Source organism: Trichosurus vulpecula, chromosome 1, assembly GCF_011100635.1.
Source record: "Trichosurus vulpecula isolate mTriVul1 chromosome 1, mTriVul1.pri, whole genome shotgun sequence".
NCBI lineage: Eukaryota > Metazoa > Chordata > Mammalia > Diprotodontia > Phalangeridae > Trichosurus > Trichosurus vulpecula.
Window position 1 is genome coordinate 541,957,970 of NC_050573.1, and position 13,564 is coordinate 541,971,533.

A 13,564-nucleotide genomic window follows, 5' to 3' on the forward strand; every position below is an offset into this window, starting at 1 on the left:
TCCAGGCTTCTTTAAGTGCAGAGAAATTCAAAAGGAACTTTTGCCATGTTCCTCTCCCCTTCACTAGAACACATCCAAAGTCTTCCTCTGGCTCATCAGATAACTCTGCTTCTTGAGTGGAGGGAATAATAAAAACCCGAGCCATGAGAACTTGTGTCTAACACTTCAGAGGCCTGTTTTCCTTCCCGTTTTTGACGCAAATCACTTTCAAACCCCCCACAACTGGGCTTTTAGTATTTTTCATCACAATGGTAAATTTTAAGCAGACTGCAACACACCAAAGAAATGGAATTGCCTGCTCTGCTCTCCCAGTCCCCAAGGCCACCCTCTTCTACTGCTGCTTGCTGCTCCAGCCCATCTCCTCAGTAATGCAGGCTGACTATGGAAGGGAAAGGGGGGAAGCATTACCAACTGCTCCCAAAACTGCTGCTGCTCCTACTTCTGCCATTCTTTGGTGGCAGACTAGGTCTTTACAGGGTGTCAACTTACACACTCTTACTCGTTCACACATAGATACACTAAAACACAAGTAGAGAAATCCAAGAGTGAGGTCACAGAGGATTGTCAGAAATCTCCTGCACAAATGTCCTTTTTCTTTTCTTACCTGGGCCAGACAGACTACCCCAATTCACTAGCTTCCTTCCCAAGTGGCCTACTTTGGGAAGTAGGGAAGCCCTCCGGAAGGGGCTTCTAAAGTCCCTTCCCCCTCCTTAGACCCCTTTCCCTTTGAATTTTTCCCTCCTATCTCTAAGTCATTTCTATTAAGTGAGACTCAGCTAACCCAGACCAATTGACTCCCAGAAATAACAACCTTGCTTCAACAAAGGCAGGATTTGCCACCAATTTCCCTATCTTTGTTTGACTCAGAAAAAGTCCTGCTGCTGTCTGAGTGCCAATATCCCAGCAGCATAACTATTCTCCTCTTGTAATTGGCAAACCCAAACTTCATCAGAACCAGATTTTGGCCAAAACACTGAGGGTGCCAGATAGGCTTCTTAGTTTTTTCCTTGCCATAATATTTAATCAATTTCCCTTTTTTCCTTTCCCCTGGTCCTGGTAGCATCCTCCCAATTCTTTAATATCTTCCTGAGGGGACTTTTAGGAGAGATGTGTTCCCAGGCATTCCTCCCTTCCCTGGGTCTAGACCATGCCCCCCCCCCCATATGTGAGCCTGGCATCAGTTGATAACTGACCCATTGCAGGCCTCCGGTATTCTGGGACTTCCAGGGGTCCTCCCTTATCTGAGCCTGGTGTTCATTTATTTCAGACCTGTGAAGGCTCCCAGAGCAATGGGACTCCTTGATCAATAGAAGGGTGTTCCTTACCTTTGGTTTGATATATCACTTTGCCTGGTCTACAGCAGGCTTCCCCAACCCTTTGGACTCCTCCGGACCAGTATGGCCACCTATTAATAAGTCTAATACCCCTGGCCCTTAAAAAAAATGACTGTTATCCACAAATTCATACATGCCCTTAATCTTTCAGTCCCCTTTCAGCCCTTTCAGTCCCCCCTATTGAATGTATGGGGAACATCTTCAATCACATTAATGTAACCTTTGACCCCAAGAACCTTCACATCCTTTACATACACAACTTGGGTCTCAATAGGTACAAACATATTTTTCAAATACAACAGAATCCCCTCAAAATGTACACATAATATTTTCAAAATACTTATCACAACATCTCATCACAAGAGTGGCCACATTGCTCACTAGTTGGCCCCTAGATCTTTGCATCCGTTGCATGCATCCAATGGGAAACTGGTGTCAATAATACCTTAGACATAACCATATAACAAGGATAACACAAAATAACTACACCGGATAATATCATCATTTCTCCCCTCGAAAGAATGGGGCTCAAAATCTTGGGGTAAGGGGCGAAGATCTTGTCCTCCACAGCTTCTTCCTGCTGAAATTGGTCGTAGAGCTGTCCCTGCCCCAGGCGGTCAAGAGACTTATTGGAGAGGTGAGTTCTTTAGCAAGCTGGCACCCAGGAATTAATTGGCAAAATGCCTTCTTGGTTAGAAGGAAGTATTAAAGGTGGGTAGTCCTGAGCCATCTTTGGGAGTCCCCCCACCCCATGGTATGGACTCACAGCCCAGGACCTTCCCATGAGGAGTCTGGAGGCTGACCTGGGACTCCCCAGCCATGTGATCCAGATTTAGATAATTCCCCTACTGGTTCTGATCAGTTCTGGTAATATTGGCTAACTATTGAGACTTACTGATTGTGATTGTAACATAGCTATTGAGACTTATGGATTCTGACATCAGTATTGTGACTTCCAGACTGAGACCTATGTTATTGTTCATTTACTTATTGAAAGCTTTATCATTATTATTAATAAATACAAGTAGTATATATCTATATCTATGTCTATGTCTATGTGTATATCTATACTTATATCTATCTATATCTATGTCTATATCTATGTCTATATCTGTATCTATATCTATATCTATGTCTATGTCTATATCTATATGTCTATATTTATGTCTATATCTATGTCTATGTCTATGTGTATATCTATACTTATATTAATATCTATATCTATCTATATCTATGTCTATATCTGTATCTATATCTCTATCTATGTCTATATCTATATGTCTATATCTATGTCTATATCTATGACTATGTGTATATCTATACTTATATCAATATCTATATCTATCTCTATCTATGATTATATCTATATTTACATCTGTATCTATATCTATGTCTATGTCTATATCTATATCTATGTCTATATCTATATCTATGTCTATGTATATGTATATTTATACCTATGTCTATATCTATATCTGTGTCTATGTTATATCTATATCCATATCTATATCTATATATCTATGTCTATATCTATATCTATATCTATCTATGTCTATGTCTATTTCTATGACTATGTCTATATCTATGTTTATATGTACATCTGTATCTATCTATACCTTGTCAATATATATATATATATATATATATATCTCAAACTTGAGACTCTGTGTCACTTCTGAATTAATCCAAACCAAAACTAAATTAAGCTGCAGTAAATAAGGTTGCTTTGCAACACAGTCTCTCAGTGGCCCAATTGGGTACTGCCACAGTCCCTTAGGTTCATTTTCTGTTTCCCAGGGAGAGGCCATTTCAGAGACATCATGAGATGCCCACAAGTAGCAAGGAGGAGGGTCAGGCTGAAAAGTCACCCAGGTCCTGGAACTTGGATGGTTGTGCTACTTCTGCCCTTTAGAGTTGCTATGAACCAGCTCGAGTCAGTTCTACAGTTGCCAGCACAGCAGAGGGAGTTCTGGGTGCAGGAAGCCAACACTGAAAAGGATGTCTCCTAGGTCAAACATAAAGGATGCTCAGTCTGCCTCCTGGTTGGTGGATTTTGCTTCCTGGGTCTGTGCTGCCTCCTCTGGATAGTAAGGAAATACAAGCAAATCAAGGTGGTTAGTAAAGTCATTTATCACTTCTTCAGTTCTTCCCTTTTCATGCTCTCCCTCCACTTACCTTTAATGATCGTCACTTTTGAGGACTTTTTCGAGTCTTACATTCTGCTGTCCTTGTCCTTTATTCTATTGTTCTTTGCCCACTCCCAATTCTCTCTGTTGATCCTGTCCTTTACTGATGCCTTGTTTTCCTTTAATCTCTTTTATGACTGGATTTTTTTCTAGCACATTTTAAACCAATCAGCACCAATGGACAAAAACCAAGAGAAAGTATGTGGCTACTTGGCTCAATACCTAGATGGTCTTTCAGGCCTGACAGGTGTTTTGTTTTGCCTAGTTGTTTCATCTGGGCCATGTAAAACAGGCTCTGATGTGGGATATGCAGGGAGAGAAACTCTGTTAGGTATTTCAGACTCAAACCCAGTCCTGGAGATCTAGAGAATCCTTTCTTATTGGAATCCTTTCTTATTATCTTTAAAAACTTTCATTCTTACCAACATTTCATTCCCCTCAGCCCCACTTACTCCCCAGCCCACACCCACTCGCCCATTAGGCTTCCCCTAATCCCATCCTGGTTTCCCTCACCCTTCAATCTAGTCTGTGGTCCCTTTGAAAGTCTCAGAGGCACCACACTTTCAGCAGCTCACAATCCCCATGATGGTAGAGCAGCTGGCAGATAGAAAGAAGGTGTATTTGATGGGGAAAAACAATCCAATGATTCATGATACCTGAGGCATTGTCTCTGTTACAAATTACTGAAATGTCTGCCAAGGAAGAAATGACTTCTTCTTCTGCAAATATCTTCCCAGAATTTTCAATAATAAACTCCACTAAGAAAGGGGACTGTAACAGATAAAGCAAGAAGGAGATGACATTATTCATACTCTGTGTTTGACATAAGCCTTCCCAATCTTACAAAAATACAAAAGATGACAGAGAAAATTCACATGTTTCTCAGCAGCAGCTTTCTATGGAGTAGAGACAAGAAGATTCAAGACTACTTTTTATTTTCAATCCTTAGATTTCAAACTTTGAAATTATGGACTTTCCCTAAGATCTCATCTTAATGCCTTAGTGTCTCCACCTATACAATTAAAATAATACTAATGGACCTATAGGAAGAAAGGAATGAATTAATTTCTTATTAGTTTGTAAAATAGCAGATAAAAATCATTTTAATTAACCTTAGTACAAGAGAGAATGGGTTATCACAAGCCTGTGAAGGAAAAACACCTCTGGTTTAGTCGAAGCAGAGTGACAAAATTGGAGGCAATATTGCTTACCTGCCTGGCCACAGAGGGATGTGTGTGTGTGTGTGTGTGTGTATGTGTGTGTGTGTGTGTGTAGATATATGTGTGTATATATGCATATATCTATCGGTCGGTCTTTCTATGTACTTTTATTTCTCCCTGGCTCTGGCCCCCATCATGGGCTCTCTGTCTCTCTATGTATTTATGTATGTATGTATATATATATATATGTATGAATACATATATATGTGTGTGGGGGGGTGTGGGTGGGTGTTTGTATGTGTATGTGTGTATATCTATCTGTCTCTGACTCTGGCCCCCATTATGGGTTTTCTCTGTATTTATGTATATACATATATATGTATATATATGTATGTGAATATGTGTGTATAAAACTGAATGTGTCTATATCTCTCTGTCTGTCCATCTGTCTCTGGCTTTGGCCCCTATTGGGGGCTCTCTTTCTCTCTCTGTATGTATGTATATGTAGATACTCTTTATTTATCTTGGGCCCCCATTGTGGACTGTACATATGTATGTATGTATGTATATATGTGTGATGCTTCCTTAGTATGCCCTTGGACTATGTCTCAGCTTACACATAGCTAAGATAGCTAAGACAACATTTAGAAATGATAAATGAGTTTGTTAACAATATCATTTGAAAGCTCAGCTCAAGGGCCACATCCTGCATGAGACCTTTCCTGACTCCCCAGCTGCTAGTTGCTCTGTCCCCTCCTCCAAATGACCTCACATCTGTATTTTGCATACACTTATGTATACATGTCTTCTCTTACAGAATTTATGCTCCTTGAGGACAACAATGGCTTTGCTTTTAAGCCTGGCATCTACAGCACCAAGCACATTGAGGAAAAGCAAAAGGCAATATTGGAGTCTTTTCTCTCCACAGTTCATGAGCTATTCTATCCCCCTGAGCTTGAAGGGGAGAAAAGACCCCAGTACTCTTACTATTCGACCTTCTTCATACTCTTCCTGTTGAAGGCTGGGACGAAAAATATTCCACATTCAATTCTACCTGGAAACATTCCAACTTTTATGGGACTATATATCTATACATCCAAAATCTTTACAAACTGGTGCTCATATTTAAAACACTGGGAGGGTCCTTAGATGCTCAAAGAAGAATGAAACTCAAGGTACCTTTTTGGCAAATTTATTCACCAGCTCAGGACTGGAAGAACATGGTGGCCAAAGAAGACTAGGAGCAAAGCACACTCCCAGGTTGTATGACGTCATCTGATTTACGGTTGCTTGTTGCTTGATGTTGCACAACAAGTCAAATAGATGCCTCAAAAGAATGAAATTCATCCTAGGAAGCCGCTCCAATGCCCTAAAAATTGGAGGAGGAAAAAATGGTTTCTTACAGTAAAATGTTTGGTTTATTAACTTATTTACAAAAAAATCAAAAGAGAAAAAGAGAACAGTATATTTTTCACAACTCAATGAAAGTGGAAAAGAATGCAGACATGTCAAAGTTGGTAAAAATGCAATGCCTGCAATGTTTTTCTGAAACCAGTATAATGTGTTTTAACCTAGGTAAATTTTATTTACAACTGAATTTGTATACACACACACACACACACACACACACACAGCAACAACCACAACAAGAATAAAAACAATAAACCTGTAATGTTCCAGAATATGGGGAAAACATTTCCCCAAATCTTAGTGAGGAAATTCAACAGCAATTCAATTGAAGGTGTTACTTCATTTCCAAGAGAACAACATTGGAATGCCAGTGAATACTCCTAGGCCTCTCCAAAGAATGAATTCTTTAGTTCCTCCAAGTCCTACAATCTGGCTAGGCAAAAATCACTTCCCTTCTTTCTCTATTTCCTCATGTGAATTTGTTCCTCTGCTGTGACCCTGGTCCTTTAATTAAGCCTTCATATCCCAGGTATGAAACTGTGATCCAATTTCCTAAAGAGAATTCTGAACCCATCTTAACATCTAACTTATAAATGGGACTGGAGCATGATCAATCTGTTTATTGGGACCAGCTTTCCATGACTGGTAACCTTCATTAGGGCCAAGGGGGAAGTGCAGAGGTCCTTGATGACATTTCTTCACTGCCAAAGGAAAGCTGGCACCTTTATGACCAAACTTGATCAATGGAGTTCAATACTGTTCTGTACCTGGAATGTGGAAGGCACAGACTCCCCTGGTGTACACCTGCTCTGTAGTCTATACCTCTTCCCCTATACCCTAGAATCCAGTGACATTAACTTCCTTACAATTTCTCCCACTTCCCAACTCCAAGTATTTTGTTTTTTAAAAACACTTTATTTTCCCCCCAATTACATATTAAAACTATTTAAAAATTCATTTTCAAAACAAGTTTTGAGGTCAACTTTCTAGCCCTCTCTCCCTCTCTCCTGTCTCCTCTCCCTGAGATTGTAAGCAATCTGATCTAGGTTATACATCCAAGTGCAAATATTTTCAACTGTCAGCCCTCTCATTAGATTGGGAGATCCCTGAGAGCATTTCTTTGTATCCCCAGTGATTAGCACTGTGCCTGCTACATGGTTGTGGTTCTGTTTTGTCTGACTCTTTGGGATCCCATTTGGGGTTTTCTTTGCAAGGATATTAGAGTGGTTTGCCATTTCCTTCTCCAGCTCATTTTACAGATGAGGAACAAACATTAACAGGTTTAAGTGATTTGCTCCAGGTCACAGAGCTAGTAAGTGTCCCAGTACAGATTTGAACTCAGCAAGTTCAGTCTTCCTGACTCCAGACCTGGCATGCTATCCACTTTGCCACCTACCTGCCCTGCCTGGCACTTGATAGGTGCTTAATAAAAGTTTACTGATTGACAACAAGCCAATGTATCTGATCTCTAAAGATCTATGTGACTCAGAGCCAGACATTTCTGAATAACACCCTCCAAACATCCTACATGTGGCCATGATCTTCAGTGATATTCAGTCACCACCCCCTTCAGACTTTATTTCTTCCCAATTCTCTGTCTTTCCCTTTTCCTGACACTGGCTTTAGTTCTCAAGCAGGGAGTTTCTCTAAATGATTGTGGGTTGGCAATGAAATATTCAACTTCGGAAAATGCCTGAGAAAAGAATTGTACAGAGCAGAGACATCCAAAGAGCATGAAACATAATGCAGGCACACTGGTGATCCATGTAGATGTTTCACACCACTGAAAAGTATTCTTTGGAAAATGTGCCTTCAGGAAGACATCTTTCTGCATACCACCACCACAGTGGCTGACATGAGCAGGCCAGTCTTGCCAGGATTTTACACTTGGATGGAGAATTTTTGGTGGTTCATAATCTCCAAACTCACACTTTCCTTGTCCTCTGGGGCCAGCAAACACAAAGCTTGTCAGCTGATGAGGTCAGTTCCATGTGATTGTCTAGATGGATGCTTTATTAATATCAGAAAGCCAGTAAGATGGGAGTTCTACATTATTGATAGCCTTATGGATTTTAGCCACCCAAGTTATGTCTATTGCAGGCTCAAACACCTAGGCATGGTCCTATATCCCAGATCAACAACACTGACAGTGGCATCTATCAATCTATTTTTCAATGACTTCTCAAGGTATGAAGAAATGAAGTCTCCCCTTTTAGCAGTCAAGCCCATAAGCTATAATCCTTTCCCATGCCCAGAGTCTCCTTTACCCATGTGCATTTTTTGAGGAGTGACCCAAGTACCTCTTAACTCTCCTTATTTTCTCTTCATCTTCATCAGCTCCGTCCATGATGCCCAGCCACTCATCAAAAATATCAGTGGAGAAAACACTTTTTGGAATATTTCGAAGAAAATCCTTTATCAGAGAAAAGGAGAAAACAAAAATGCTTTTAGGCATCCTGTTTATAACAGAGTATTTAAACATAATAAAATCTGTAGAGAAAGGACTTTGTGGCCAGCTCAGTGGACATACTTCCTCTCCTGTTTCCCTCTCTCCCTCAAGCACCCTAAACTCAAGAGGGGCATTTAAATTTCAGGTTTCTGACAGGACTGACGTGAATAAATAGAAGTATGCATTACTGTTTCATTTTTTCCCAGATGGAAATTGTGTCTAATCAGGACTTGAATTGTCATCTGGGGAGATGAACACAGCTTTGCAGGAAACCCTACTAAAAAGCACCTTAGCAGACTATCCTACTAGGAATGTCTGGTTGTAAGCCTACTTATTTTTACTACTACCTCATCCCTCTGAACAGAAGCAATACACATGTTTTATGTATCCCCCCCCTCCCCACCTCCCTTGTCTTTTCAATATTAGACATTGGTGATTAAACCAGTTCAATTTTTGCTCCCTTGCCCGGATGCTGTGAGCACTACAAGGCAGAATACTTGGGGGAAGCCTTGGAGAGAAAGGTGCTAAATAACAACATACTATGAAGCCTGCTCCTGGCTTTGAAGGAGCTTGTTCCTGGAGTGAAAAACTTAAGAGAATTAGTTCTATTCTCTCTCTCTTTCAAAAAACAATATAGAAGATTGGCTTGGAAGGGTGAAGTACTAAATACACACACACACACACACACACACACACACACACTCACACACACACACAGCCATCAACACCTCCTGCAAATTTCTTACTGTGTGTCCTCTAAATTACTACAATCTTGTGCCTCAGCATCCTAGATCCCGAAAAGGCACATCTGTCAAAGTCACAGAAAATAAAGGGAAAATTACATGCTTATAATTGGAAGATCCATGACTGGACCTCAATCTACTTCAAGCACTTGAGCACAAACAAGGCCAGTGGAAGTGCTGGCTGACTAAGGGGTGGCCTGGAAAATTGACAGCACTTCCGAAGGTACAGGTGGTGAGGAAAAACACTCAGACCTATTCATTCATGGCACCTAGACTCTCCAGTGCTAGCCTGAGCAGTTGCTGTCACATTGCTTTGTTCAGATGTAAACCAGATCATGCTATCAAGGATGTCCTGGAATACTGCTCACAGTATTCTTTGCTTCCACCCTGGTACTTTTTTCCTAGTAATGACAATCTCAAGAAAATCATTGAAGCTTTAATGAATCCATGGCCTAGTAGGAAGAAGGGATGATTTAAAGCAGAGGTGTCAAATGCACAGTTTGAAGCGGGCCACAACACTTCCAAGGACAGCCCAAATCATATTAAAATGTAATTGAGAACTGTTAACAAAATAAATTGAAATCCAACAAAATATAGATAATGTGTAGGTTTCTATGTCATTATGGAGCCTGCAGGGATCTTTATGCATGGTTTAGTGGCCTTTGTTTCCATTTGAGTTTGACAAGACTAGTTTGCAGTATTGAAGAGGTCTTCTTGGTATGCCTTCTAACCTCTTTCTGGGCCTTCAGAAAGGACTCCCATTCCTGGTTGTCAGGCCAGGGGTCCCAAGTTCCCTGGCAACCTTATGAAGAAGTCAGGGAACTTTTGGAAGATGTCAGGGAAGTATATGCCTTTAGGGGTGCTCAAGACCCCAAAATACCAATATACTGGGTCCTGCTCAAAAGAATTCGACTCAAGCCTTCTCACAGCCAAAGAACGTTTTAACAACAGGTCCAGATTCCATCTGAAGTCGATGGAATCTGAGCACCTTCATGGAGGCAAGATGAAACTTATTTACAAAAAGATTGTGGGAGGGATCTAGGGTGGTGTTTCAAAAATCAGCCTAGCAGCTGTTGTGGAGGTGAAAGACCAACACATGTCCAACAACAAGAATGCTGCCAAAGCCCAGGTTCTTTAATCTGCTTTTCTAAGGAAAGCAAAGTTAAGGGGTTGACAATCTCACTTTAATCCAGCATACAAATACCATTCACTTAGTTCAGGGGAACAGGATCAGCCCCCTGAACTTCAAGGTAAATACCAACAGAAATTACAAACATCAGCAGACAGACCTTGTCTGATTCAAATCACAATCCATAGTTACCAGTGAAGCACCAATATTTGTCTGGGTTATCAAAGCCTAGGGGCAGTTATGGCTTGCCCAGACTCTCAACACCCTTTCCATGAGTGTGCCTCAAAAGTCAAACACCAAGCTCCCCTCAATTATATCCTGTTCTGAGCCTGGAGGGCTCTGACTCACCCAGGCTGGGTATGTGAAAGTTCCCTATCCCCAATGGCACATCATATACAATTCAATGACTCTGGATTGTCTTAAAGTTCAGAAACACTCCAAGGCAAAAGATCCCTAGTACCTGCCCCATTCAAATAAAGAACAGTGAAAAGTCCCATTTTGCTGGCCATTACATTTGAAAGGCAAGAATCCTTAAGGGCACTTAAGAGAAGAACAGCCAAGAGCACCTCCCTGATTACCATTACACAAGTCTCTCTGACTTCAATGGCTTGAAGTGTTCTCCTCACTGCTGATGGATTAAAGAATATCCCAGGGGGAGAGTTGTGACAGGGGCCAAGAGGGCCACACAAAGGAATGCTAAGGAGAACAGGGGGAGAGGCTTGTAACAACCAGGAATGGCTCCATTCCTTGCCCAGTGCAACCCATAAAGTCAGTCCTCAACAACTGAAAAGCCATCTAGCCAATGCACTGCACAGCCTGAACTCAATCTTATCGACTTGGGTCCTTGTTGACATGGGAAAACTGGAAACTTTGGGAGGTGCCTGAAGTTGTTGTTCAGGTGTCTCCTGGGGTGTCTGACTTCTGTGTGACCACATTTGGGGTTTTCTTGGCAAAGATACTGGAGTGGTTTGCCATTTCCTCTCTACCTTATTTTTACAGATGAGGACACTGAGGCAAATAGGGTTAAGTGACTTGTCCAGCCTCACACAGCTAGTAAGGTTCTGAATCCAGATTTCAAGTCAGGAAGTGCAGTCTTTTTTACTCCAAACCCAGCACTCTATCCCCTTAACCTCCTCTCTGCCCTCAAGTACTGACCTGAAAGTCACTGTGCTTTACAGAAATGGTAAGAGCTAATGCTTGTAGAGAATCTTATGTTTACAAAGAGTCTTCTGGATACCTTATGTCCTTGGATCCTCACAACCATGGGAGGAGGGACAGTGGAATTATGCATATGTGTACATGTAAGTCTTTGTTTTTTTCAGTGCCCGAAATCTCTCTCTCTCTCTCTCTCTCTCTCTCTCTCTCTCTGTCTCTCTCTCTCTCTCTCTCTCTCTCTGTATATATATATATATATATATATATACATATGTAAATCTATTTTTTCTCCTTTCTATGAGAATCAAGACTCTTATATACACTTTGACTTTTCTTGACCTGCATCAGCTGGATCCAGAATTGCTTTACTAGAATAGTGTAAGGAGCTCCTATGTATTCTCTAATGCTTTTTAAAGAGTAATTCCAGCAGTCTTTACAAAATTGTTGTGATTTTCTTACAAAAGACTATAGGGTGAACTCTCATACTATACTGAGGAAACAAGAATTTTTGGAAAATTTTCAGTGGACCCCCATTGTTTCACAGTACTATCACTAATATATTATCCATTGGTCCTGCCTTCAGATCAGGACTTCTTGCTATAGTCATTTTTTCCAAAGACCAACCTGATCCAATTCAGCTCTAGTGTGCCCAACTCTAGTTGGAGTCTTGATTAACCACTTTATCACACAAATAGTTCACTCATAAGCCCTGTGCTCTGATCAAGTACTGGTGTCCTTATTTAGAACCAAGAGGCATCAAATGAATTAACCTTCTTTGATGCTTCTGGATGTAAAAAATGAGTAACCGGGGAAAAAACCTTAAGATCTTTAAAATAAAATCTGTAGGTTCACGTTCCACTAGTTGAACTTCTGACTCTTGAAGGGGATCACAACTTGCCCTTGAATCCCCAGGCTCCAGCTCCATTTAAATTATGCTTATCTTCAATTGTTTGTCCTCCAGGCTCAATGTGGACCAAAATGACATCATGATGATGAGGTCGAAGGACAGTTTTTGAATGGCTGTGGCTGATCATCCCAATACTAATAAATTGCCCTATCCAAATGAGGATACTTCTCAAGGTTGTTTAGGGAATATTTGTGATGCATTTTGTGAACCTTAAAGACCTATAGGAATGTTAGCCATCATCAACATCATTATCATCTTCATCATCATCATCACCCCACCATCATATCTCAACACTTTTCCTTGGCTCTTTTCCTCTGGGGAGATGAATGATACCCAACAGTCATCATTTCTAGTTCCACCTCCAAAATAAGGGAGAGAGGATTCCTGGGAAGGAAAGCATTAGACCAGATAATGGCTGACATTTTGGCTTTTTCTCTTCCACGTCTGCTGTGTCTACTTCATCTTCCTCAGTTGGCCGACTAGAAGAGCAAGCTTCAGGGGCTCTCTGTTGCCCTGGTGTATTAGGACTCCACAACTTGAGAGGAGCCTGGCTCAGCCCTATTATACACTCAGTTCCTGATTTGAGGTTTCTTAGTCCAAACTTTGGTTGATCAGGGACTAATCACCCTTTTCCTAATGCTGCTGAAATGGATGTAACTGTCTCCTTGTAACACTACTTCCTCATTTCTGTAGAACTAATGATTGACTTGAGGTGGGATAGGTCTATACAGAACCTCATAACTGATTAGATTCTTCCAAAACACTGACAAGATGCCATAGAATTATGCATGTGCATATATTATAATCTGTAGGGAATACTTAGAAGCTCATATATTAGTTTCTGTTTGAAAAGCAAGGAAGAAATAGCAGACATAGAACAGGACTCACATTGCACTCTTTTTTCTTGCATCATCCATAGTACAGTTTTACAGGAAACAGATAAACCGTGTATATTTGTCACAGTCCAGTGGTTAATAAATGATCACTTGCACATAAACTCAGTAAATAAGACTAAATTCAAGGTGCAATCGCAAACATAAGAAACTAGTCAGAGGTCCTTAAGCCTTCTATTATGGTCCTTAAACAAATGC

The 13,564-nt window shown here is 40.8% G+C and overlaps 1 long non-coding RNA gene across 1 annotated transcript in view; it reads right to left on the reverse strand.

The window, feature by feature from the left end:
- Window positions 1-5,883: 5,883 nt before the first annotated feature.
- The window catches only part of LOC118834374, a 134,805-nt gene continuing 127,124 nt past the window's right edge, over window positions 5,884-13,564 (reverse strand). Inside the window, exons 2-3 of the long non-coding RNA XR_005009349.1 lie at window positions 8,391-8,503; window positions 5,884-6,049 (exon numbers count right to left, since the gene is read on the reverse strand). This is a non-coding gene — a long non-coding RNA (uncharacterized LOC118834374). The remainder of the gene's footprint in view (window positions 6,050-8,390; window positions 8,504-13,564) is intronic.